This window comes from Macaca fascicularis, chromosome 5 (assembly GCF_037993035.2).
Source record: "Macaca fascicularis isolate 582-1 chromosome 5, T2T-MFA8v1.1".
Taxonomy (NCBI): Eukaryota; Metazoa; Chordata; class Mammalia; order Primates; family Cercopithecidae; genus Macaca; species Macaca fascicularis.
Genome location: NC_088379.1, coordinates 57204981 through 57232585, shown reverse-complemented (window position 1 = coordinate 57232585; position 27605 = coordinate 57204981). Strand labels below are relative to the sequence as shown.

The 27605-nt window shown below is 42.7% G+C and overlaps 1 protein-coding gene across 4 annotated transcripts in view; it reads left to right on the top strand.

Annotated features, from left to right (window-relative positions):
• Positions 1–27605, top strand: part of SHROOM3 (shroom family member 3) — a 348621-nt gene that overhangs the window by 218366 nt on the left and 102650 nt on the right. Inside the window, exon 2 of one of the 4 annotated variants that reach the window (XM_015450388.3) lies at positions 3745–3840. The exons of the other annotated variants lie outside the window; for them this stretch is intronic. The gene's annotated coding sequence lies outside the window, so the exon portion shown is untranslated. The remainder of the gene's footprint in view (positions 1–3744; positions 3841–27605) is intronic. 4 annotated transcript variants of the gene reach the window in all.

The following is a 27605-nucleotide window of genomic DNA, read 5'->3' as shown; positions in this document are numbered from 1 at the left end:
TATGTTAAGAAATAAGCCAGGCACAGAAAGACAAACATTGCATTTTCTCACTTATTTGTGGGATTTAAAAATCAAAACAATTGAGCTCATGAACATACAGAGTAGAAGGATGTTACCATAGGCTGGGAAGGGTAGTAGCGGGCTTGGTGGGGAGGTAAGGATGGTTAATGGGTAAAAACAAAATGGAACGAATAAATAAGACCTACTATTTGAAAGCACAACAGAGTGACTATAGTCAATAATAACTTAATCTTATATTTTAAAATCACCTAAAGAGTGTAATTGGATTGTTTGTAATTCAAAGGAAAGACGCTTGAGGGGGATGTGGTTATTTCACATTGCATGCCTGTATTAACACATCTCATATACCCCATAAATATATATATCTACTATGTACTCACAAAAAATAAAAGTAAAAGTATTTTTTAAAAAAACCACTTAGTCCATACTACCATCCAACAATAAGCAAGAAGTCAGGAAATCCCTAGGCTTGTCAAGGAGCTAGGTTTCCTGCTACACTTGGATGCCAATGGCTAATGTCTTTGCCACTTAAAGAATAGTTGGGAGGGTGGCTGTCAAGCAGTCATGAAACCTAAAAGCCAGCTAGTGCTGCATTTTCAATTTGTTTGAATTATAAATGAATTAATTGTCGAAGACAAAGAGCATAACCAGTAGAAGCCTCCTCCTTACAAATTTGCTTGAACTCCCAAAAGATATGTTTAATGGCAATGTAACCAATGGGGAAATTCTCTGTCATAAACCATCAGTTTTGAACATGAGTCATCTATACAGCAAATTGGGGTATTGACAAAGGAAGCTTCACAGTGTCCAGCTTTACTGCCCCTGCACTTCAACCTGCTATGGTGGCTAAAATCATTATTTTAGAATTGAAAAGTTTTTCTAGAAAGCTGGTCATTTCTATTTATACTGGGACTCAAAGCTAACTAAGGAGCCCAGGATGCCTCATCTCAGCTTGGAAATTCTAGAATTAATTATGTGTTTGAGGATGAATTAAATGTTAAATTCAATTCCAGAAAGCACACAACCATTTTTGTGCTCATATGTATTAGACTGAGGCAAACTTACCCAGTGTTGGCAGTTGGTTTAGTGGTTTAATAATTTGAGCTAGATAAAGAAAAAGGGAGTTGTTTGAGACAAGAAAGATGGCTCTTCTCAAAAGTAAAAGACATCTGGACTGATAAGAGGGCAACTGAAAGTGGAGCTAAAGATAACCAAGAGAAACTGATCATAAATTTGCCTCAAGGTTCAGACAGGGGGTCATGCCGTTGAATTATAGACAGGGGTCATGGTGGCAGCTTTAGAACTTGTGTCCTGATTCTGATGCCTATAGGCAGCCTCCATCATCATGCACCCATCTCCAAACATTGGGAGGTTGAATATGCATATATGAAAAGAATTGCCCAGTATAAACATGTATTATAGGTTACATACAGTTCATGGGACTATGAAGTCCCTGAGAAGTAGCTCAGCCTATGTCCCATATCACAGGCTCCTGCCTTAACTGTGTTATGTCAAATGGCCAATAAAACTCTTGCAACAGCATAAAAGTTTTTTTTTTTTTTTGAGACAGTCTCGCTCTGTCACCCAGGCTGGAGTGCAGTGGCACGATCTCGGCTTACTGCAAGCTCTGCCTCCCAGGTTCACACCATTCTCCTGCCTCAGCCTCCCAAGTAGCTGGGACTACAGGCACCTGCCACCACACTTGGCTAAGTTTTGTATTTTTAGTAGAGACAGGGTTTCACCATGTTAGAAGGGATGGTCTCGATCTCCTGACCTCGTGATCCACCTTCCTTGGCCTCCCAAAGTGCTGAGATTTCAGGCGTGAGCCACTGCGCCCGGCTGCACAGCATAAAAGTTTTAATTTTTACATTTCCTTATGATCCTAGGGAGGCCAGGCCTTCCTGGAGAGGGTATTCCAGGTTATGAGTTCATGCAAAGTAAGAGATGTAAGAGATACACTTGAGTCTCTCTCTCTCTCTCTGTGTATGTATGTGTGTGGTGTGTATAAGTGTGTGTGTATATATATACACATATACACACACATATATAAAATATATATATATGACTCAAAAAACATTGGCTGGTGAGCTAATATATGTTTACCCTTATGATCCAGGCATTCTAGCTGGTTGTTGAGGGATGTAGACCTGGAGCAGATATATCATGGTGTGGTGAGAGAAGAGATGAGAGGAGAGGGCCATGCATCATATTCCATTGATTCTGAGTAGGTCTTTTGCTATACTTACAGTCTGACTTCAAAACTAGAACTGATTTCCCTTAAGTCTTAGCCTGTGAAATGAGCTCATATTATGAAGAATTGCTCAATAAACTTAAAGAAGTATACCATACAATTATATGGTTTATATCGAGTATGATAATCATTTCTGCCACTTGTACCACTAAGCAGTCAGGGTTAGGAATCCTATATTGAGTTCTTCCATGTGCCAGACCTTGTTCTAGATCAGGATTTTTCAGCCTTGGCGCTGTTTCTGTTTGGGGTTGGATAGTTCTTTGTTGTTAGGGGCTGCCCTGGGCATTGAAGGATGCTTAGTAGCATGCCTGGCCTTTACCCACTAAATGGTAGAAGCATAGCCCCCTCCCCCAGTTGTGACAACCCAGGTGTCTCCAGACATTGCTGGATGTCCTCGGGGAGCAAAACTGCCCCTGGTTGAGAACCAGCATTCTAGATACATGACATGTGGCATGACATGTGGTGTATGCAAAAAGCATGAACTGCAGAGTCACATTCTTGTCTTCATTTCTTCATTCATTTTATTTAACTAATTAATTTTTTTGAGACAGTCTCACTTTGTCACCCAGGCTGGAGTACAGTGGCATGATCTCAGCTCACTGCAACCTCTGCCTCCTGGGCTCAGAGGCTCCTCCCACCTCAGCCTTCTGAGTAGCTGGGACTACAGGGCCATGCCACCACGCCTGGCTAATTTTTGTATTTTCAGTAGAGACAGGGTTTCTTCATGTTGCCCAGGCTGGTCTCAGACTCCCAGACTCAAGCAATCTGCCCACCTCAGCCTCCCAAAGTGCTGGGCCTATGGCCCAGCTGAGCCACCACGCTCAACTCATTCATTTTATTTATTGAGCCTTTGCAACACGCCATGAACTGTACTAGGTGATGGGGATACAAAGATGAATAAGGCATGGTTTTTGCCTTAAGTAGAAGACTCTAGTAATGGAGAAGAACTCATACATAGCTAAATTACCAATCAATGTGGTAAATGTAACAAAATAGACATGGTAACAGGCTTGGGTGGAGAGTTCCTAACCCAGCTGGGCAGTAGAAGCTGGAGGCATCAAGGAAAGCTTTCCTGAGTTGCCTGGCCTGAACTGAGCCTTAGATAAGTGGGTGGAGGAGGTGAGGACACTGAAGCAGAGGTGTAATTCAGTGAAGCAGAGTTAACGTTGAAGCATAAGGTAAGACACAGGTGAAAAAGCCTGGTGTGTGTTGAGTGTTGGGAAGGGAACATTAAAAGTCTGCAGAGGTAGACAGGTGACCTTGTCTGGCGTTCTGAGAGTTTATACTTTATTCTAAGAGGTGGGGAGCCATTGAGAGGCTTCAAGTAAGGAACTGGTTTTTGTTTAAACCCGTTGTTTTGACAACCTCTACCTGCTGGACTCAAGGGATCCTCCCACCTCAGCCTCCCAAGTAGCTGGGACTACAGGTATGTGCCACCATGCCTAGCTAATTTTGGTAATTTTTTTTTGTAGAGATGGGGTTTCACCATGTTGCCCAGGCTGCCATGCAGAGAACGGACTAAAGGAGCACAAGAGTAAAAGCAGGGAGACAATTTAGAAGGCCAAGAGGTAATGAGGGCTTGAACTAGGGCAGTGGGAAATAGGGGACAGGATTTGGGAAATATTTCAGAGATAAAACAGTATGATTTAGTGACTCTTTTGATACAGGAGATGAGGAAGAGGGGGAGGGTTCAAGGATGATTACCTCTCACAGTTGGGGTGCCACCATCATTGCCTATCCTATAGGAAATATATAGTGAGGGTAATTATTGTATTATGCTATTATATTAACTTATTTATCCCCACTTTGCAAATGATAAAATTGAGGCTCAAAGGAGAAAGTTGCTTAGCCCAAAGTCACACAGCTATCGAGTAGAGAAGCCAGGATTTGAGATCTATTTGATTATCTGACTTCCAGCCTATCATACTATGTGGCTTTGGCTAAGTATGGATTAAAGTGGTGAAAATGAATCATTCAGAAAGTAGTCGACTTGGTTACTGTTGGCCTTTATGCTTGGCAGGTACTCAGTATTTGTTGAAGAAAGGAATGATTTTAATGACAATTATATCATTTTCATGTATTTCAAATTAGAATCCATTAGGGGAAAAATAAATAGCTTATCCAATATTACATGCAAATATCCCCCACTTGAGCTGCAGCTTTAGTCTCTTCTCAGGTTCCTGCAGCTACAAGTGAAGTCTTGAGGTCCCCTACTCCATTGTTCTGCCTCTGTTTAATCACTCACCATGTTCTCTTTAGACACAGAGCTAAGGACACAGGTATAGCAAATACTTGTTAAATGATTCAGTCATTTATATATTTTTAGCATCACCATTACATTCTGGGCCAATAAGAGGACCTTCAGTCCTATTGTCATTTCTATCCAAAACTATTAAATGTTACCAGGACCAAGAAAGACTGTTGGGCAGGAAAAAAGGGAAAAATGCCACTGGGCTAAAAGTAGAAACTTATGGATATTGTTAAGATAAACACAAAGAAATTCCTGTGTTACTTTTCTCTAGGGTTGCTCCCTTAACCTTTCCGTCTCCAAGTCCAGACTTCAAAGCTCCAAGAAAAAACAAGATACAACAGTGTAGGATTAGCTGCCCAATTTACTTATATTTTAAGAAAGTGTCCAAAAAGGCCAGTTAAGCCTGTCTGACAGCAGTGACAGGTCTCATCGTCAGAAATTTCAAGAATGATTATAGCCTGTGACCTGTGATGGCTCCAAAGGCCATAGGAATTGCCAGGGAACGTCCCTGGTATTTATCTCTCAGGATCACCTTCCCTCTCACTGCTGGGGGAGTCAGTTCTGGACCTGGATGGAAAAGGATTCCCAGTACCCCAGTTAATATAGCTGCTTACATCTGTTATCTGTGCACGTGAGGTTTTATACTAGACCTGAAAATAGAGAGACAGTCACAATTTTGTATTCATGAAATTAGAGACTCATGTAGACCATTCTGCTGTGGCCCGTTCTTACCCTGCTGTATCAGAGATTCCTTGGTCTGGAGTCAGGGACTCAGGCATGGTGAGGGCGCCAGGAGAGCCGGCAGGGAGTTCCTCATTTCTTATTCCTGCTGCTCCTGCTTCCGTTCCAACTACAAGGAAACTCATGGAAGTATTTTTAGTGCATTTGTGGTACCAGAGCCCCTCACCATTCCCAAGACAAGGCTTGACTTTCCATCCCATACTATAAGCAGAGTCTTGTACTATGGCTCCTCTTAGGAATTACTGCTGGGCAGTAGGTTATTAATAGTAATAGTTCACACCCAGTCCAATTTAAAAGAAACAGATTGTTTCTTTTAAAAAATCTTCTCTGCATTTAAATTACAGGTATTTATAATGTTTCTCCACTTCTTACCTAAACACTGGATATTCCTTCAGGTTAAATGCCCTTGAGCTATATTTTTCTTTGCCTGCTGGATTTTATTCACTCTTCATATCTCAGTGTCATAGGCCCTTTCTAACCCTCACTGAGTTGCATAGCACCTGGAAAAAGCCCTTCTCACTCGATTGTAATATAATTGTCTGTTAAAAACGTTAACATTTCTTTGGGAGCAGAGGTGGTTTGCATTTATTGTAGTATCTCCAATAAGGCACATGCAGTGGGATGTCAAAGAAGGCTTAAACTGAATGGGAGCACATCCTAACATGCAGGGGTTTTGCAGGCCAGTAGACATGGACCTGTACCAATGTCCGTCTCTTACCAGCTGCATAATGGAAACATTACTTATGAACCCACATGATAAATGGAAATAATCATCTTACCTTCAAGAGTTGTGAAAAGTCAAACACAGTTCCTGGCACAAAGTAGATGCTTAATAAATATACATATTCGCTGGGCGCGGTGGCCCACGCCTGTAATCCCAGCACTTTAGGAGGCTGAGGCGGGTAGATCACCTGAGGTCAGGAGTTCGAGACCAGTGTGGCCAACATAGTGAAATCCCACCTCTATTAAAAATACAAAAAAATTAGCTGGGCATGGTGGTGGGCGCCTGTAATCCCACCTACTCAGAACGCTGAGGCAGGAGAATCGCTTGAACCCGGGAGGCAGAGGTTGCAGCGAGCTGAGATCGCACCATTGCACTCCAGCCTGGGCAACAAGAGCAAAACTCCGTCTCTGTCTATGTGTATATGCATATTCATTTGATCATTATACTAAGTTGAGGATTAAAAATTCTTTCCAAAACATTTATGCAAGGCTGTTGATGGATGGTGAGAAGTCTTAATCTAAGTATCAACATATTTTCTGAAATAATTTTGAACACTGTGAGTGGCAGACTGAAAGAAACACAGTATTTGAAGTCAAAAGACTTGGTTTGATTCAAAATTTTGTGACCTTTCCTCCTGGTGAGTGACGTATACACTCATTTATAGCTATTCATGATGTTCAAAGCTACTTGCCTTAACTTGTCCCTGAATATACCTGCTCATTACTAGCGCTAACACTTTTAAGTGGAATATCAGTTACTCATTTATAATTGCTTTCTTTCGGTTCCAAGTGTGCTGTGCTCTCCTAAAGTTCCCAAACAGTGAGGGTGCTGCTGTTTAGGGGCAGGGGGTCCCCTTGGAGTTTAGGTTCTGTTTCTGTGGTGCAACAGTGACATCCATTGGCCTGTTATGCTAATTATAGAAGAAACCTGCTTCTCTGCTCTGTGCCTGTTGAATTTTCTGATATAAAGATACAAAGAGAACAAACTGTCTCTGGGCCCAAGTAAGACAAGCTAGTGGTCAACACCTGGTCCCCTGCAGATTGGGCTGGTTTCAGGACCCTTCCCAAGGATACATGTTCTAAGATCAGCACCAGCTGGGTGTTCCCTTCTGGTCATGTGGAGACAGTCCTGGAACTGGTCCTCTCCATGGAGTTCAGTACATTCATTGGGCTGTTGGGAAACCATTGGTTTGGGCTCTAGCCTAAGCCAGGGCAAATCACTTTGCCTCTGGACTTTTCCACATTGATAAAGTGAAGTTGATAGCAATACCTGCTTTGTAGTTACCAAAGTGCTCTTCCATGCATTTTATAATAACTTCCCACAATCCCACAACAATTGTGAAAATTAGGAAAGCACAGATCAGATCTGCTTAGCATCCACCGACTATGAGGATGTGAAGCTGAACACCAAATTACAGGGTTTCAAACCTCAAGCCTTGATGACTTATGCTTGCTGCCTTAGTTGGAATTAACGAAATCATTACAGAAATTCCTGCTTCATTTCTGGAAGAGCCCTCAGGGGAGGTTCTAAAAATGGAAAATCAAAGGAAAGGCTATGTGGCTGGATGTGAGAGATTGAGCAATGAGTCAGTATCTTTAAGTAGAAAAAGATTTACATTGCTGGTTTCCATCTCCATAAAGAATATAACAGGAAATAGCAAGACTAAAAATATTTATTTTTGCCTAGTATGTGTCAGATACTCTGTTAAGCATTAAGAATGGAGGATAAACTAGACAAACTGTTTCATACCATCTAGAACCTCATTGTCAAGTGAGGGATACAGAGCAGGAACAGTGAACTATATATAATAGCGTGGTAAGTGTTACATCAAGCATTCCTGCAGCATGCTACCCTTCCAAACCACCTCCCATGTGTGTGTGTGTGTGTGTGTGTGTTTGTGTGTGTGTGCATGTGCCCGCATGTGTGCTTGGTAGGATCCAACTAGTGACTAATGTAGGTACCCCTGGATGGATAAACAGAATAATAGTGTCAGTTCAACTGGAAGCCAAAATCTCAAACATTTTTCAATATCAAAACCAAGCAGATTGCAAAACTGACACATCAGATACATACCACATACAAAAACAAAACCCAAGGATTCAATTGTACTTTGTATCATTTCGTAGTAAATCTTTTTTTGGAAACAATTAGGGAATTCGTAACTAATTTGTGGTGGATGTAGCAAAACCCAGCACTGACTCACTGGTAAAGTCTTTTCAAAGCACTGTTATGATTAAACCAAAAAAAAAAAAAAAATGGCTCATCTAAAAATGGATCTCATTTAGATCCCATTCTTCCTTCTCGGTTGGTCCCCTAGCAGGAAAAGCTTGGTTCTGGTGTCCCCTCTGATTAAATGGTCTCATTGGAACCCTCATTGTAAATACTCAAGGCCCATCCTTCAGCCACCTCTCCTCTCCCTCAAAACACTTCCTGATGTGAACTGACTGTTCCTCATTGGAGAGCCTCAAGTGGATGGACCACTCCCCACTTACAGGTGGAACTTTCTGAGGACAGAAGCCAACAGCAAACTCCAGGCACCTTGCCAAGAGGCCAGGCCCCATAACTGAGTTCTTTACTCCCCCACCATCTAGCCATCTGGGCTCCTTTGGAAAAAGTGGAGCCCACAGTTTAAAACATCACTGCTCATATTGGTTATTTGGATTTAGAGCCATACGTTAGACATACTGAGATTTTAGCCTACAATTGTTGGCTCTCTTTGAAATTCTTACGTATGTGTAATAAGCACCAAAGTGTATGTCAGGAATCCAGTGAAGTTACTGTGGGCTTTGAGAAGCCTTTCTTTCCTCCTCTCCTCTCCTCGCCTTGCCTCACCTCACCTCTCCTTTCCATCCTTCCTTTCTTTCCTTTCTTTTCTTAGATGGAGTCTCGCTCTGTTGCCCAGGCTGAGGTTCTGTGGCATGATCTTGGCTCACTGCAACCTCCGCCTCCCAGGTTCAGGTGATTCTCCTGCCTCAGTCTCCAAAGTAGATGGGACTACAGTTGTGCGCCACCACACCAGCTAATTTTTGTATTTTTAGTAGAGATGGGGTTTCGCCATGTTGGCCAGGCTGGTCTCGAACTCCTGACCTCAGGTGATCCACCCTCCTTGGCCTCCCAAAGTGCTGGAATTACAGGCATGAGCCACCATGCCCAGCCTGAGAAGGCTTTTTTTAACAAAACAAGAAAAGATGGGTTCATTTTGACTGAAGCAAACCATCTAAAACATGCATATGCTAAAGAAACCAAGAATGAAGCTGTGCAGGGGTATTCCCAGAGGCTGTGCTCAGATGCTGGGTATCACTCGGAGGCCACCAGACTCGAGAGTGCGAAGCTCACTGCTCCTCCCCACCTCACACACACCTCTCTCACACACGTCAGGGCACTGCCACCCGCCTCCGTGCACCCCAGCCCCCTCCAGAGCGCTTCTTGCTTGGGAAGCTCCGGTACCATCAGCATCTTCACCATTCATCTTTTAGCAATTTGTACTTGGGCATAGAATAAACCCACAAGGAGCCCTTCGCAGGACTCTCTGATTAAGTGCATACACTGATTTGAGGTCCTCTGTGGAGGTCTCACTGCCCAAAAATCTTTCACCCAGCTGCTTAGGGTCCCATATCCCTCTATGAGGGGCTCATCCATTTGAGTTAACTCTTACCCTGTCTGTTTTTAAATAGCTACCCCTAGGAGAGAGTCATCAACACCTCAGTGATAACTAGTCTATCACATATTGGTTGAATTAGTTTTTAAATTTGTTTTAATTAACCTTTTTTTGAGATGGAGTCTTGCTCTGTTATCTAGGCTGGAGTGCAGTGGAACGATCTTGGCTCACTGCAACCTCCGCCTCCCAGATTTAAGCAATTCTCCTGCCTCAACCTCCCGAATAGCTGGGATTACAGGTGCCTGCCATCACATCCAGCTAATTTTTGTATTTTTAGTAGAGACGGGGTTTCACCATGTTGGTCAGGCTAGTCTCAAACTCCTGACCTCAGGTAATCCACCTGCCTTGGCCTCCCAAAGTGCTGGGATTACAGGTGTGAGCCACCATGCCTGGCCTGATGAGTTATTTTTTTTCATTTGTGGGTGGTTTTGTTTTTTTGAGACAGAGTCTCACTCTGTCACCCAGGCTGAAGTGCAGGAGCACGATCATAGCTCACTGTGGCCCTGAACTCTTGGTCACAAGTGATCTTCCTACCCCAGCTTCCTGAGTAACTGGGACTACTGGTATGTACCACCATGCCTGCTTAATTTTTTATTTTTTGTAAAGACAGGGTCTCATTGTTACCCAAACTTGTCTTGAACTCCTGGCCTCAAGTGATCCTCCTGCCTCAGCCTCCCAAAGTGCTGGGATTACAGGTGTGAGCCACCGTACCTGGCTTAATTTGTTTTTAAAGATATTTTTATTGAGAGATAATTTATATAAAATGTGTGAATCTTAAGTATTCCAGTTCCATGAATCCTGACAAATGTATTCACTTGTGCAATCCACATCCCTATCAAACTATAATCCATTTTCATCACCAGATAAAGTTTCTTTGTGCCCCTTTCCAGTCCACTGTGCACTCCCAGGCACCTACTGTTCTGGTTTATTTCACCATAGATTAGTTTTTTCTATCCTAGAAATTTGTTAAATGAAATAACACAATATATACTTTTTTTTTTTTTTTGAGACTGAGTCTCTCTCTGTCACCCAGGCTGGAGTGCAGTGGCCGGATCTCAGCTCACTGCAAGCTCCGCCTCCTGGGTTCCCGCCCTTCTCCTGCCTCAGCCTCCTGAGTAGCTGGGGCTACAGGCACCCGCCACCTCGCCCGGCTAGTTTTTTGTATTTTTTAGTAGAGACGAGGTTTCACCGTGTTAGCCAGGATGGTCTCGATCTCCTGACCTCGTGATCCGCCCGTCTCGACCTCCCAAAGTGCTGGGATTACAGGCTTGAGCCACCGCGCCCGGCTATATACTCTTTTCTGTTGATATTTTTCACTCAATGTAAGGTTTCTGAACTTTATCTGTGTTGTTGCTTGTATTAATAGTTCATTGTTTATCCATTCTCCTACTGATGGACATTTGGACTATGTCTAATTTGGGGCTATTATGAATAAAACTGCTATAGATATTAGTGTACAAGTATTTTTGTAGACATATGTTTTCATTTTTCTTGGGTAAATACCTAAGAGTAAAATGCTGCATCATAGGGTGGATGTGTGTTTGATTTTCCATACCATTTTCCAAAGTGTGGTACCATTTTGTTCCATAACCTTCCCAACATGTGGTATGGCAGTTGTGTTAGTTTTCTATTGCTGCATAACAAATTATCACAAATGAAGTGTCTTGAAGCAGCCTCGATTTATTAGGTCACAGTACTCTAGGTCATAGCACCTAGAGTGCATGGCACCATTGGGTTCTCTACCTAAGGCCTCACAAAGCTGAAATCAAGGTGTAGACTGAGCTGGGCTCTTATCTGGAGGCTCTAGGGAAGAGTCTGCTTCAAAGCTCCTTCTTCTTGTTGGTTGAATTCAGTTTCTTGTAGTTGTAGGATGAAGTCTCTGTTTCCTTATTGGCTCTCACCCAGAGCTGCTCTCTCTGCTCCCAGAGGCAGCCTGCATTTCTTCTCATATGGAACCCCACACACCCATCTTCAAGTCTGCAAGATGCATTGAATCGCCTCATGCTTTGAATCTCTCTGCCGTCCTCTTCTACTGCCATGCAGAGAATAAAAACTCTGCCTTTTAAAAGGCTCACCTGCCTGGGCCAAACCTACCTGGATAATCTCCTGTATCTTAAGATTCATTGACTTGGGACTTTAATTGCATCTGCACTTTCCCTTCACAATCAATGTTTGAATAACTAGGGGACAGGAATCTTGGGCCATCTTCAGAATTCTGCCTACCATAGCAGTCCATGATGAAGCCCTAAAATCAGGATCACTTTTCATTATCCAGTTGCTTAAGAATTCATGTATATTTTCCTTCTAAACAAGTGTACCTACTGTAGTTTCAGTAATTGCACTGCTGTGGTTCGAGCTACTTGAGAGGCTGAGGCAGGAGGACTGCTTGAGCCTAGGAGTTCGAGGCTGCAGTGGGCTATGATTGCGACACTGCGCTCCAGCCTGGGTAACAAAGCAAGACCCTATCTGAGGGAGAGGGAGAGGGAGAGGGAGAGGGAGAGGGAGAGAGAGGGAGAGAGGGAGGGGGAGAGAGAGAGAGATTCACAGAGTTGGTTACAGAGAGCCATGTCTCTAGATTCCTAGCCTAGAACGCTGTCTACTACACTCTCATCACTTCTTGCTTCTAGAGAGTGTCTAATCCTATAAGGGGACTTTGAGGTTTGGTAATTTAAATCACCATGAAAGTCTCTGGAAATCTAGAAAACATTTATGGAAAATCATGCATAGATAGTTCCAAATCAAAATTTTTAAACTGGCTAAATCTATTCCAAGAAAAGTTGTGTTTTGGCCGGGCACAGTGGCTCAAGCCTGTAATCCCAGCACTTTGGGAGGCCAAGACGGGCGGATCACGAGGTCAGGAGATCGAGACTATCCTGGCTAATACGGTGAAATCCCGTCTCTACTAAAAAATACAAAAAAACTAGCTGGGCGAGGTGGCGGGCGCCTGTAGTCCCAGCTACTCGGGAGGCTGAGGCAGGAAAATGGTGTAAACCCAGGAGGCGGAGCTTGCAGTGAGCTGAGATCCGGCCACTGCACTCCAGCCTGGGTGACAGAGCGAGACTCCATCTCAAAAAAAAAAAAAAAAAAAAAAGAAAAAGAAAAGTTGTGTTTTGTCAGCTTGAAATCAACTGGGTAGGAAGGAGCCATTGGGTCTGGCATGTTCATGCCTAGATGTTAAGATCTTAGGATTTCTCGGTTGTGTGTTTGAAATCTCATTCAACCTGGGGACCCTGCATTTCTCCCTAATAGATAATAAGTAATCATAGGCCTGACATTCAAGATACTCTCATAAGCCTTTTATTTTTCAAGATGGATTCCAGAGAAGTTGGTTGTGAAGCTACACAACTTGCTAAGTCAAGACTAGAATCCAGGTTTCCTTGTTGCTATACACCAGAGGTAATAACCAGCAGCAAACAAGCTCAATCTCTGGTGAAGCTGTGCTTTGTTTGGCCCATAGATTGTTGTTGTTCTTGTTGATTTGGAGATGGGGTCTCACTATGTTGCTCAGGCTGAACTCCTGGGCTAAAGTGATCCTCCTCCCTCAGCCTCCTGAGTAGCTGGAATTATAGGTGCACACTGCTGCACACAGCTTTGGTTTTTAATTGGATTAATTTTTTCCCCAATATTTAAAAATTGGAAAACTTTACATAAACATCCAGATGTCCAGCATTTTTCTGAAAAGTTGGGAACTCAGGTAGCAGTGGACCCACTTTCTGCAGTGTAACAGTTGGGTTAGAGTGGTCCTTTTAAACAGGACACAAGGCCTTCAGTGGCCACGGTCCAACTGGTTCACTTTCCCCATTTACCTTCTTGGTCTCTGTAGGAACTTGAGTCATGACACCTGCCTCACCCCAAGCTGCAGTTCTGAGACACCTGGTCTGACTGTTCGAATAATTTCTTATCTGGCCTATACATACCAAGTGTGTTTGGCTCTCATTTCCTGGCAGTTGAAAATAATAAACCAGATTTTCAAAGCGGGTGAACTACTTGCTGGCTGTAAGTCTGGCTTAACTGAAAGAATACTTGCTGTGTAGGCCCATAGTCAGTTACCACATGGGATCCTCCTGGCTGTCAGCATTCATGTAATTTCAAAAAGTATCCCTTTCCTTATGTGCCAGCTTACTCCTCAGAAGGTTCTGACTTTCAGTGAATAAAACATCTGGTATTTGTGAAGTCAAAGAGTTTGCCTAGAAAAGCCGCTTTCTCATCTAAAGGGCTTACTGAACCTGACTTCTTTGGAGAACATCTGTGTAGCCATATGAAATGAATGCAGGCAGTTGTTAATTGATAATAATTCTTGAGTTTATGCAGCCAGAATCTTTCATTGATTAATAGTTGTGATTCTCAATCTTAGCTGCACAGGACAATGATCTTGAAAGCTTTTAAAAATAATGATGCCTGTGCTACAATTAAAATAGTCATGATGATGATGATGCCTGCCATTCATCCCCAGAAATTCTGTTTCAGTTGGTTTGAGGTTGGTCCTGGGCCTCTGGGTCTTTATGCTTTTGTTCCTGTTGTATTGTTTTATTGTGGCAAACACACACACACACACACACACACACACACATACATTAAATTTGTCATCTTAACCAGTTTTAAGTATATAGTTCAATAATGTTAAGTATATAAAAGTTATTGTGCAATCAAGCTTGATAACTTTTTTATCCTGCAAAACTGAAACTCTATACACACTAAAAACTCCCCATTTCCCTCTTCCACACCCTCCGGCTGCACTTTGGTTTTAAAGGCTTCCAGGTGATCCAGCACGGTGGCTTTTGCCTGTAATCCTAGCACTTTGGGAGGCCGAGGTGGGCAGATCACTTGAGCCCAGGAGTTTATGACCAGCCTGGGCAACACAGTGAGACCACATCTCAAAAATATATATATTTAAAAAATAAAGGCTTCCAGGTGATTCAGATGTGCCTCCAACCTTGACTTGGAGGGAAGGATTCCCACCTCAAAGGGGTTCTAAGGGTTTTACAGTTCTTACCAGGGTTTCCACAGCTGCCAATACCATCCACAAATAGGTGGGATGGGTTTTTTGTGTACACAATAGTACAGGACTTCTGATGAACTTGAGTACAGTTAGCCTCTGTCTCAGGCCTCCAACTGTGGAACCACCTCAACTTGGCTGCAGTTTTGCCTATAAAGTACTCACTCATGCCATGTGGCCTGGCTGGGATCCATGGTTTTTTTTTTTATCTCCTATCTCTGCCATTGATAGCTTGTGTTTGATTTCTTGACCCACCCTCAATACCAGTTGAGGGTGGGACACCTGGGAAGGTGTACCAGGAAGCTGTGGCATTCCAAGAGTTCTTTGGACTTGGACTTGGACTGTCAAAAGAACCAGTCATCTGGAAGAGAGCCCAGATCCATACAGATTTCCTGCACCAGCAGTGGTGAAATTCAAGGCTTTGCCTGGAGTGCTGGACTGTTCTATGGATTTGGCTGCTTTTTGCCACATCTACAATAATTAAAATGGTGTTTTGTGATGTTTGGGGCTGTTTAAGCTTACTTATTTTATTAACTTGATTCCTGGCACTTTCATCTGTCTCTCATGATCCCAATAGAATAGAAACATTGTCCTGTTCTGGTAGTTTCCATGAGCTGCCTGCTTTGTTTATCTGTGGAAAACAGTTGTTTTGAGAAACAGATTCAAGTTGATGGAGTTAGGACCTGGCTTGCATCCTTTTTTGTACCATAAAATTCAAAACCTCTCTCTCTTCTTTGCTGGTGTGTGTCTAATCTTTCTCTCTGCCATCAGGTGTGACATCCTGACCCCACGCCATACCTTCATTCCCTGATAAGTGCTGCCCGGCAAGTTCCGCTGCATCTATGCTGACCTACCTGACCTGGCATACTACAGAAATCTTTAAGTGCATTAGGATGTTCCAGCTGAACACTTTTATCACAAAACCAAACAAGACTGGGTCACCTTTAGGACCCCTGTGGATTACCGGGAAAAAAAGAAAATTTTATGAGGAAAATTTGGGGCCGAAGTGTTTGTTGACTTATGGTGGTACCTCTAAAGTCCTTAAAAAAAGAGTAATTTTCTGCATTGTCGGTCTAGTGTTTAAGAAAAGTCCAGTGATACCCCAGTATCAAAGCTGCAGAAAGTTCTGGCCTCACTCATTGTAGCTGGAGCTTTGCAGGTTTAATCTTGGACTTGTTCACGTGATTACGTCTATTCAGATGCATCAATAGATTACAGCTTGCCTGGTGTAATCACGGCTCACTGCAGCCTCAACCTCCAGGGTTCAAATGATCCTCCCAACTCAGCCCCCTGAGTAGGTGGGACTACAGGCATACACCACTGTGCCCAACTAATTTTTAAATTATTTTTTGTAGAAACAAAGTCTCACTCTGTTGCCTTAGCTGGTCTTGAACTTGTGGGCTCAAATGATCCTCCCTCCTCAGTCTCCCAAAGTGCTGGAATTACAGGCATAAGCCATCATGCCTGGCCTGTTATGTGTTCTTTACAACATTTTTTTTAAGAAGAGGAAATGCTAAGCAAATAGATGTTATTGAAATTGTAGTGCAAACCAAAACAAGAATGTGGGATGATGTTATATGAAGTATGATAAAGATCTTTCAATTCTTGTATCTTAATTTCTTAAAAGGAAATACAGAGCAGGCAGGGACTCAGAGGTATCTGCATACCCATGTTCATCGCAGCATCATTCACGATAGACAAAGGGTGGAAGCAACCCAAGTGTCCATGGAGGGACAAATCAGTAAACTGTGGTATAAACATTCAATGGCCTATTATTCTGCCTTCAAAAGGAATGAAATCCTTTTATAGAATATGGCATAGGTGAACTTTGGGGATGTTATGCTAAGTGAAATAAGCCAGTCACAAAAGGAAAAATGCAGTGTAATTCCACTTATACAAGTTACCTAGAATAGTCAAATGCATAGAAACAGAAAGTAGACTGGTGGTTGCCAGGGGCTGGGGAGTGGGAGAATTGGACAATAATTGTTCAGCAAATACAGAGTTTCAGTTTTACAAGAGTTCTGTGGATGAATGCTGGTGATGGTTGTACAACAACATGAATGTACTTAATGCCTCTGGACTGTACACTTACATGTGGTTAAGATGGTTCACTTTATGTTATGTAGGCTGTTTTTTTTGTTTTGTTTTGTTTTGTTTAGACAGTTCTGACTCTGTCACCTCTGCTGGATGCAGTGATGTAATCACCGCTTACTGCAGCCTCAACCTCCAGGGCTCAGGCGATCCTCCCACCTCAGCCCCCTGAGTAGCTGGGACTACAGGGATGTGCCATCATGCCCAGCTAATTTTTAAATTATTTTTTGTAGAAACAAGGTCTCACACTGTTGCTGGTCTTCAACTCATGGGCTCAAGTGATCCTTCCTCCTCAGCCTCCCAAAGTACTGGGATTACAGGCATGAGCCATCATGCCCAGCCTGTTATGTATTCTTTACAACAATTTGTTTAAAGGGGAAATGTTAAGCAAATAGAAGATGTTATTAAAATTGTTGGCTGGGTGCGGTGGCTCACGCCTGTAATCCCAGCACTTTGCTAAGGTGGGGGATCACGAGGGCAGGAGATCGAGACCATCCTGGCCAACATGCTGAAACCCCGCCTCTACTAAAAATACAAAAAAATTAGCTGGGTATGGTGGTGCCCGCCTGTAGTCCTAGCTACTCGGAAGGCTGAGGCAGGCGAATCGCTTGAACCAGGGAGGCAGAGGTTGCAGGGAGGCGGAGGTTGCAGTGAGCCAGGATCACACCACTGCCCTTCAGCCTGAGTGACAGAGGGAGGCTCCGTCTCAAAAAAAAAAAAAAAAAGGTTGTGCAGGTGCACGCAGGGTGGGGGGAGGGAGCATATAATGTCACGCACCCTCTCTCTTGTCCACCGCTGCAGCCTCCTTCTGCAGCTCCTGGTGCTGCTTGTGTGCTTGTTCAGTGAGAACCTGGTACCTCTTTTGTGAAGTGGCAGCTGAGGAGACTCCGGTGCTTGCGATGGCGAAAAGCCCAAGGAAGGAGTCAAGACTGAGAACAACGATCATATTAATTTGAAGGTGGCGGGGCAGGATGGTTCTGTGGTGCAGTTTAAGATTAAAAGGCATAGGTCGCGCGCGGTGGCTCACGCCTGTAATCCTAGCACTTTGGTAGGCTGAGGCAGGCAGATCACTCACCTGAGGTCAGGAGTTCGAGACCAGACTGGCCAAAATGGTGAAATTCCATCTCTACTAAAAATAAAAAATAAAAAAATAAAAAAATTAAAAAAAAAATTAGCCAGATGTAGTAGCACACGTCTGTAGTCCTAGCTACTCAGGAGGCTGAGGTAGAATTGCTTGAACCCAGGAGGCGGAGGTTGCAGTGGGCCAAGATTGTGCTATTGCACTCCAGCTGGGGCGACAAGAGCAAAACTCTGTCTCAAAAAACAAACAAACAAACAAACAAACAAAGAGGTATACATCACTTAGTAAACTAATGAAAGCGTATTGTGAACGACAGGGATTGGCAGTGAGGCCGATCAGATTCTGATTTGACAGGCAACAAATCAGTGAAACAGACACACCTGCCAAGTTTGAAATAGACAATGAAGATACAATTGATGTGTTCCAACAGCAGACGGGAGATGTCTACTGAGAAGGGAACCTGCTTCATTACTCCAGAACTCTTCTTTTCAGACCAACATGACATTCTCAATTAGAAAACTGCAATTTGGTTCCACCAAATCCTGACTACTACAGTATAGTTTTCTCTATTATTTAATTTCCCCCTTCCCCGTTTCTTTATAGCACATAAAGTAACTGGTATGCCGGGCGCGGTGGCTCAAGCCTGTAATCCCAGCACTTTGGGAGGCCGAGACGGGCGGATCACGAGGTCAGGAGATCGAGACCATCCTGGCTAATATGGTGAAACCCCGTCTCTACTAAAAATACAAAAAACTAGCCGGGCGAGGTGGCGGGCGCCTGTAGTCCCAGCTACTTGGGAGGCTGAGGCAGGAGAATGGCGTAAACCCGGGAGGCGGAGCTTGCAGTGAGCTGAGATCCGGCCACTGCACTCCAGCCTGGGCGACAAAGCGAGACTCCGTCTCAAAAAAAAAAAAAAAAAAAAAAAGTAACTGGTATATGTGCACAAGCATATTGCGCTTTTTTAACTAAACAGCCAATGGTATGTTTTGATTGACATCACATGGAGATGGGATAGGGAAAAATACTGACTCTGTGAAAATGCCCCCTTTCTCCTTTAGTGGCATGCTCATTCAGCTCTTATCTTTCTATTCTGGTAAGTTATTTTGCTTTTACTGTTTTAACAAAAAAAAACAACAACATAAAAATCCTTGCATACCTTGTTCAATTGGAGAATTTTAATGTTTTTCATTTATCCTTCTTAAACGAGGACAGTTTTATAACTTTTTTGTACGTAGCTCTTACATGTAGGGGAATCTGTCTTTAAGTAGGGATAAATTACTCTAAAACAAACAAACAAAAAAGGAATCTTATGGCTGGGCTCAGTGGCTCACACCTGTAATCCTAACACTTTGGGAGGTCGAGGCAGGCAGATCACTTGAGGTCAGTAGTTCGAAACCAGCCTGGCCAACATGGTAAAACCCTGTCTCTACTAAAAATACAAAAAATTAGCTGGGTGTGCCTGTAATCTCAGCTACTCGGGAGGCTGAGGCAGGAGAATCGCTTGAACCCGGGAGGTGGAGGTTGCAGTGAGCTGAGATCGGGCCACTACACTGCGACAGACCAAGCCTCTGTCTCAAAAAAAAAAAAAAAAAAAAGAAACAAAAACAAACAAAAAAACCCCCGAGAATCCTAGATACTTTGCCCTTCAAGTATCTTGTTTAAATAAACTTTTTGCTTAAAATGAAAAAAATAATTGTTGTGCAAACCAAAACGAGTATGTGGGATGTTACATGAATTTCTCTGGTCAGATTTATATAGAGGTGAGCCTAAGTCACAGAGAATTGTTTTTATTATGCCTGAGGAATGCATCTGAAACACAGGACATGCTGCTCAAAACTGGGCCTAACTTTGTTAGATGTTTTAAGGAAACTAAGGTTCCACATCCATATGCCTACCTGCCAACTGGGCACACCCACACCATATCTCATAGGCACTTGCTTCAGACTGAGGTCATCTTTCTCATCAAAGCTGCTCTCTTTCTAGTCTTCCCCATTTCTGTGAATTAGGTATCATCACTCATTAGTTGCCAAGCTTGAAATCTGGGCATCTTCCTTGCCCCCTTTGTTTTTCTCACAGCCTCACACATCTAATAAAAATTAACAAGGCCTCTGTCTGTCCACTCCAAGACTTTTACACAAATGTTCAAAGCAGAATTATTCATCATAGACCAAATAATCCAAGTGTTCATCAACTTGTAAATGGATAAATGAAATATTGTATTTCTATACAATAGAATACTATTCTACAATAAACAGGAATTAACTATTGAAACATGCTGCAAAATGAATGGATCTCAAAAACATTATGCTAAGTAAAGGAAGCCAGACACAAAAGATTACATATTGTGATTCAAGTTATTTGAAATATCTAGAAAAGGAAAATCTATAGAGACAAAAAGGAGACCAGTGATGCCTGGGTTAGGAGTGGGTGCAGGGATTGGGCCTGAGGGAATTTTGGGGGTGATGAAAATGTCCTAAACCTGGATTATGGTGATGGTTGCAAAACTCTATCCATTTGCTAAAAATCATTGAATTGTATACTTTTTTTAAAAAAGGCATGTTATTTGAAAAATAACTTAGATATTCTATATTGAGTCAAACAGATTTATTTATTTATTTATTTATTTATTTTTTATTTTTTATTTTTTTTTGAGACGGAGTCTTGCTCTGTCGCCCAGACTGGAGTGCAGTGGCCGGATCTCGGCTCACTGCAAGCTCCGCCTCCCGGGTTTACACCATTCTCCTGCCTCAGCCTCCCGAGTAGCTGGGACTACAGGCACCCGCCACCTCGCCCGGCTATTTTTTTGTATTTTTTTACTAGAGACGGGGTTTCACCGGGTTAGCCAGGATGGTCTCGATCTCCTGACCTCGTGAGCCGCCCGTCTCGGCCTCCCAAAGTGCTGGGATTACAGGCTTGAGCCACCGCGCCCGGCCAAAACAGATTTATTATAGAAAGAAAAGCAAAGGGCATAACTGTATAAATCAAGAAAGAGATTTTGGCTAGGTGCAGTGGCACATGCCTATAATCCTAGCACTTTGGGAGGCCAAAGCAAGTGGATCACTTGAGCTCAGGAACTTGAGACCACCCTGGGCAACGTGGCAAAACCCTCTCTCTACTAAGAGTACAAAAATTAGCCGGGCATGGTGGTGCATGCCTGTGGTCTCAGATACTTGGGAGATTGAAGTGGGAGGATCACTTGAGCCTGGGAGGTCACAGTGAGCTCAGATCATGCCACTGCACCCCAGGCTGGGTGACAGAGTGAGACCCTGTATCAAAAAAATAAATAAAAATAAAAGAGTTTCAAGAAAGATTAACAAGACCTAGCCACTCCACTTTCTAATTTTTCTCCCTGTCCTCACCTCTCTTTTAATCCCATCTGCTATTACTCTAGTTTAACCTATTTATTTGTTTGTTCAACAAACATTTGACCACCTACTATGTGCCAGGCACTTTCCTAGATGCTTGAGGTATAGTAAACAAACCAAGCAGACCCTTGGCCTCATGGAGCTTACATGCTGGCAATAGAGGGGCCAACATCACCTCCAGGTTGTACTCCCATGGCTGTGCCCTGACTGTTCTCCCTACCTCTGGCCTTGCCCCACTCCATCAGTGTCCACTACAACCATAGTGATCCTTCAAGATTGCAGATCTGATCCTGTCCCTCTGCTTAAAAACTTTCAATGGCTTCCAGTTGCCTTTTGGATAAACTTCAAACTCCTAACCAGGACCTGACTGTAGCTGTGTATCTGGAGCTGGCGGGGCCTTTGTGCCCAGGCTGTGTGTGCCAACCGTAACCACTTCCTCCTTTGTGCTCTCCTCCATCCATACTGGCATCTTCCCTTTCCTAGGTCTGCCAGCCCTCTTCATTCTCTTTGCTAACCCAACTCCCATTTAATCTCTATATCTCTGTTTAGAATCCTTTTGTACTCCCTCAGTTCCAGTTTAGGGGGCCTTCCTATAGTTCCCCAGCCTGCCAGACAGATTTCATCACACAGTTCCCATGGAAAAGAGATGCACAATAAAACATGTTAATAAAACATGTTAGGTGAATGAACAGCCAGAAACATCCAGAGAGAGACAGGTTGAGCCGATACAGGTTGAGTATCTCTTATCCTACATGCTTGGGACTAGAAGTGTTTTGGATTTCAGATTTTTTTTTAAATTTTGATATGTTTGCATTATATATTTACCAGTTGAGCATCCCTAATCCAAAAATCCAAAATCCACAGTGCTCCAGTGAAAATTTCCTTTGAGCATCACGTCAGTGCTCAAAATGTTTCAGATTTTGGAGCAGTATGGATTTCAGATTTTTGAATTAGGGACACCCAACCTGTATTGACTTTTGTTACTTATGTGATACCATGGCCCCCCACGTTTAAGGGAAAGGGTGTTTTTCAGAGTTAGGAAACAGGAGTTTTATATACAATTTCCATGAAGGACACAGTGAGAAAGAAAGTCAAGATGATTTATCCCTCTAAAAAAAATGAACATAGCAAGATTTTCCAGTCTAATTCTATAAATGAGATTAACAATGAAGTGATATGCAAACAAAGTGCTAAGGTCATTTGGCTAAAAGAAACTAAGGTAATATTTTCAGAGAGAAAAGAAAACCAGAGAATAATTCTATCCCTATTGTTGACATTGAAGATATTGCTTCAGCAGGCATATATCTTAAATGTTTTAATTAAATTCTTTTTACTGGAACTTTTTCTGTTACTTCAAATTAGGGACCAAAAAAAAAAAAAAGAAAAGAATACCGTGTTTCTCTCTGTTCACCAGCTTCTTTTGATAGGGACAGTAAGCTCAAACTGTGTGGCAAGTTGACTTGAAACTTATTTACTCCCCAAAGAAAAGCTAGTTCTATTTTACTATTTTGTAAAGGATACCTGCATTTTAATTTGGTGAAAAAATATTACTTGCCTTAAGGGAATTCTGCCTTATTACCCTTAAAAAAGTTCTCTTCCCCCCAAATTTCCAAACTAAAGGGAGCATACATCAAAACAACATTTGCTGTCTGTCACTTTGATCAAGAAACACCCATTTCAAAAACAAACTAAGAACTAGGCCAGATTTTTTTTTAAAAGTCCCTTCCCGAATTAAATCAGTCAATATAAACAGCTCAGCCTCCCCACTGGATAAGAAAGAAAAAATGGGATGGGGTGAGGGTGGGTAGGTAGCCCAGGTAATAAGTAATTGAGTTGGGTTCCTTAAGCTTCTCATTTTGTCTGTCGCCATGACTGTCTTCAACTGTTGGCTCTATGAATCTCTATCAGACTTGAGTTGGAATCACACTGTGTGATTAGGGACTTAATATAGTCTTATCTGGGTCTTCAAAAGCTTCTTTTGCCCTTATATATTATACCAAGGTAATTTAAAAAATAATCTTATTGGCCAATGGTTTAGAAAGAAAGATTTTTTTCTGAAGAAGATCCACAGTTCTCCTCTCTGCTTCTGTAGTCTTATATTTTTCTATTTTTTGTCCTTTTTGTCCACATAAAGAGAAAGGATATTTAAGGTTAACTGCTAGGCAGCTTGCTGAGAGAAAAAAGGCAAGGGTGGAGGAGTAGGGTAGGGTTTAAATAGCAGCCAAATTGAGCAATAGTGTATTTTCCTCTGAATTTGGCTATTTTCTTCTTTTTCACACTTGTTTTTTACTGTGTTTTTGTTAAAAAAAAATTTTAATTGTGATGAAAAACACGTAACATAAAATTTACCACCTTCACCACTTATAAGCATGCAATTCAGTAGTGTTAAGTATATTCACATTGTGGTACAATAGATCTCCTGAACTTTTTCATCTTGCAAAACTGGAACTCTATATCCATTAAACAACTCCTGTATCCCCACTTTACTGTTGTTTTAAAAAATATTTATTTATTTGTTTATTTTGAGACAGGGTCTCACTTTGTTGCCTAAGCTACCGCACAGTGGCACAATCATAGCTCACTGTAACATTGAACTCCTGGGGTCAAGTGATCCTCCTGCCTCAGACTCCCAAGTAGCTAGGACTACAGGCATGTGCCACCACACCCAGCTACTTTTTTTTTCTTTTGTAGAGACGGGTCTTGCTATGTTGACCAGGCTAGTCTGGAACTCCTGGCCTCAAGCAAACGTCCCATCTCCACTCCCAAAGTGCTAGGATTACAGGCATGAGCCACCATGCCCAGCCTTACTGTTTTTTTTTTTTTTTTTTTTTGAGACGGAGTCTCGCTCTGCCGCGCAGGCTGGAGTGCAGTGGCCGGATCTCGGCTCACTGCAAGCTCCGCCTCCCGGGTTCACGCCATTCTCCTGCCTCAGCCTCCCGAGTACCTGGGACTATAGGCGCCCGCCACTGCGCCCGGCTAGTTTTTTTTTGTATATTTTTTTTAGTAGAGACGGGGTTTCACCGTGTTAGCCAGGATGGTCTCGATCTCCTGACCTCGTGATCTGCCCGTCTCGGCCTCCCAAAGTGCTGGGATTACAGGCTTGAGCCACCGCGCCCGGCCTGTTTTTAAATTAGAATTAAAAAGTTGGACTCTTATGATTCTGTATAATGTTTTCATCAATTCATATGTCAAGAAGTAAATATTTTTAAGTATTTTTAGTATAAGAGATACTGTTTTCTATGAAGAGTGATCTTATATTTCTACAGGTTATTTATCTTTTCTTCTCTCCTACACATTTTCAGGTAGGTGAGAGAGGAAATCATTCACATCCTTGAACCTTTAGCCACCTCTCTGACTCCTCATAACATGAGGATTGAGGCTGAGTTGTCCTCTAATAGTAGGAAGCAGAATAATCCTTTTTTCCTAGATCATATGTCAAATTTCTTTTCTTTTCTCTCTCTCTCTTTCTTTTTCCTTCCTTCTTTTCTTTTCTTTCCTTTTTTCTTTTCTTTTCCTTTCTTTCCTTCCTTCTTTCTTTCTTTCTTTCTTTCTTTCTTTCTTTCTTTTTCTTTCTTTCTTTCTTTCTTTCTTTCTCTTTCTCTCTCTCTCTTTCTTTCTTTCTTCCTTTCTTTCATTTTTCTTTTCTTTTTTTGTTTTTTTGTTATTTTGTTTTAACACAGGGTCTTGCTTTGTTGCCCAGGTTGGCACAATCTCAGCTCACTGCAACCTCTGCCTCCCAGGCTCAAGTGATCCTCCCACCTCAGCCTCCCAAGTAGCTGGGACTACAGGCACACATCACCATGCCTGGCTAATTTTTGCATTTTTTTGTAGAGCCAGGGTTTCTCCATGTTGTCCAGGCTGATCTTGAACTTCTGGGTTCAAGCGATCCTCCCACCTCGGCCTCCCAAAGAGCTGGGATTACAGGAATGAGCCACCACACCTGGCCAAGTCAAGTTTTTAGAAGCCATTTCTTACCTTCCCCCCACTCATCCTCCCCATTACCCCCACTCTTCAGCAACTGTCTCATACTAGTCTCTTAGGGTTCGTACCAGCTGCCAGGGGTCCTTCTTGGGTTGGCTCCAGTTTTCTGAAGTCTGGCAGTTAGTTAATAAGAAAACCAGGGATATAAATCATGGGCTTAGACAGTTTCCTCTGGGTATGCTTTTAGGTTCTGTCAGATTTATTCATTCCTATGCATGAGGAAGAGACCATTGTTCCCTTCAGACATGAATATGAACACAGACCAGAGATAAACAAGGTGGGGTATGGGTAGGGAGTGGGAGGGAAGCTCAAAGTCCAGATGCTTATTAGTCCTGGTGAAAACACACCCATTTATGAAGAGCGGGGATCTTATGCTGGATAAGGGGACAAAAAGCAGAATTCTTAACCTGGCAACTCCCATACTGACAGAAGCAGGGTTCTCACTTGTTAATTCATCATATTGAAGTACCACTGGTATTTCTAAAAACAGTTTTGAAAGCATTATTTGTTTTGTGATCTCAATAGTTTCAAACCTCCAAAGGAATATTTATTGGAGATCTGTTATCTACCATGCCTTGTACTAGACACTGTAGGCACCCAGATGAGTAAGAAAGATGTAGTTCCTTCCCTCAAGAATCTTACTGTCTAGTTGTCAAAATCCTGGAGTCTATTATAAGTAGAGGCCAGGCACGATGGCTGATGCCCATAATCCCAGCACTGTGGAAAGCCAAGATGGGAGGATCACCTGAGGCCAGGAGTTCAAGACCAGCCTAGGCAACGTAGAGGCCCCATTTTTATAAAAAATTTAAAAATTAGCTGGTCATGATGATGTGTGCCTGTAGTCTCACTTACTCAGGAGTCTGAGGCAGAAGAATCCCGTAAGCCTAGGGATCCCTTTGAGGCTGCAGTGAGCTGTGATCATGCCACTATAATCCAGCCTGGGTGACAGGGTGAGACCCTGTCATCAATCAATCAATAGAGATGTAGTTAGAGGATAGATAGGTAGGTAAGTACATAGATGATAGTAGAGAAGGCTGAGAGCTGATACAGGCTGAGGAACAAAGTCAGGGGACCCTAAAGTTATTCAAGGGATTACACAGGATAAGGAAAATAAAACACTCAGCAGACTGCCTGAGACACTGGCCAATAAATGGAAGTTGTTGTCAGTAGCAAGAATAATATTCAGATAAATTAGCCCCAGGAGTAGATCTCGTTGGGAATACAGGGCATACACATACGCTTCTCAGCAGTTTTATGATAAGTACCAAAAATTTGGTTCATAAATTCATGGAAAAAATGGTTGGAGCAATTGAGAAAAGATCTTGCAAGAATGGGACTTACAAAAACAAAGGGGGACAAGGAGGACAACCTAGCCTTATAAAAATGAGGTGATGGGCACGTGTCTAGTGTTCTAGGAACATGAATTCAACCATACCTGTGTGTGCTATTCACCATGTGGTATCAGAGATGAATGAGGCAGAATCCCTGCTCCTAACCCACTTCATCTAGGGGGGAAGATTTTTGTTTTAATGGTATCAAAAGCTTTATTAAAGTTAAAATGTGATAAAGGCTATAGTAGATTATTGAATGATGCAGTTTTGAACACGTAGAAGACAGAGAAGTTGCTTTTGGATGAGGATCAGAGGCATTTCATTGAGAATGGAATATATTTTGCAGGTCCTGGGAGATTGGCTAGAATTTTCATAGCAGAGATTGGCGTTAAGGAAAGGACCGAAACTCAGACAAAGGAAAATGGAGGGAAATCAGGACATGCTTGTAAAATGGTAATTATTTGACTCATTAAAGGTCATTAGAAAAACTCCGACCCTTGGAAATCGAGACCATTCTGGTTAACACAGTGAAACCCCGTCTCTACTAAAAATCCAAAAAATTAGCCGGGCATGGTGGTGGGCGCCTGTAGTCCCAGCTACTCGGGAGGCTGAGGCAGGAGAATGGCCTGAACTCGGGAGGCGGAGCTTGCGGTGAGCCGAGATCGCACCACTGCACTCCAGCCTGGGTGACAGAGCCAGACTCCGTCTAAAAAAAAAAGAGAGAAAGAAAAGAAAAGAGAAAAGAAAAACTCTGACGCTTATAGCTTAGCACATTAGGATGAAATCAGGCAAAGTTATGTGAAAAGGTACAATTTTTTTTTTTTTTTTTTTTTTTTTTTTTTTTTTTTTTTTTTTTTTTGAGACGGAGTCTCGCTCTGTCACCCGGGCTGGAGTGCAGTGGCCGGATCTCAGCTCACTGCAAGCTCCGCCTCCCGGGTTTACGCCATTCTCCTGCCTCAGCCTCCCGAATAGCTGGGACTACAGGCGCCGCCACCTCGCCCGGCTAGTTTTTTGTGTTTTTTTTAGTAGAGACGGGGTTTCACCGTGTTAGCCAGGATGGTCTCCATCTCCTGACCTCGTGATCCGCCCGCCTCGGCCTCCCAGAGTGCTGGGA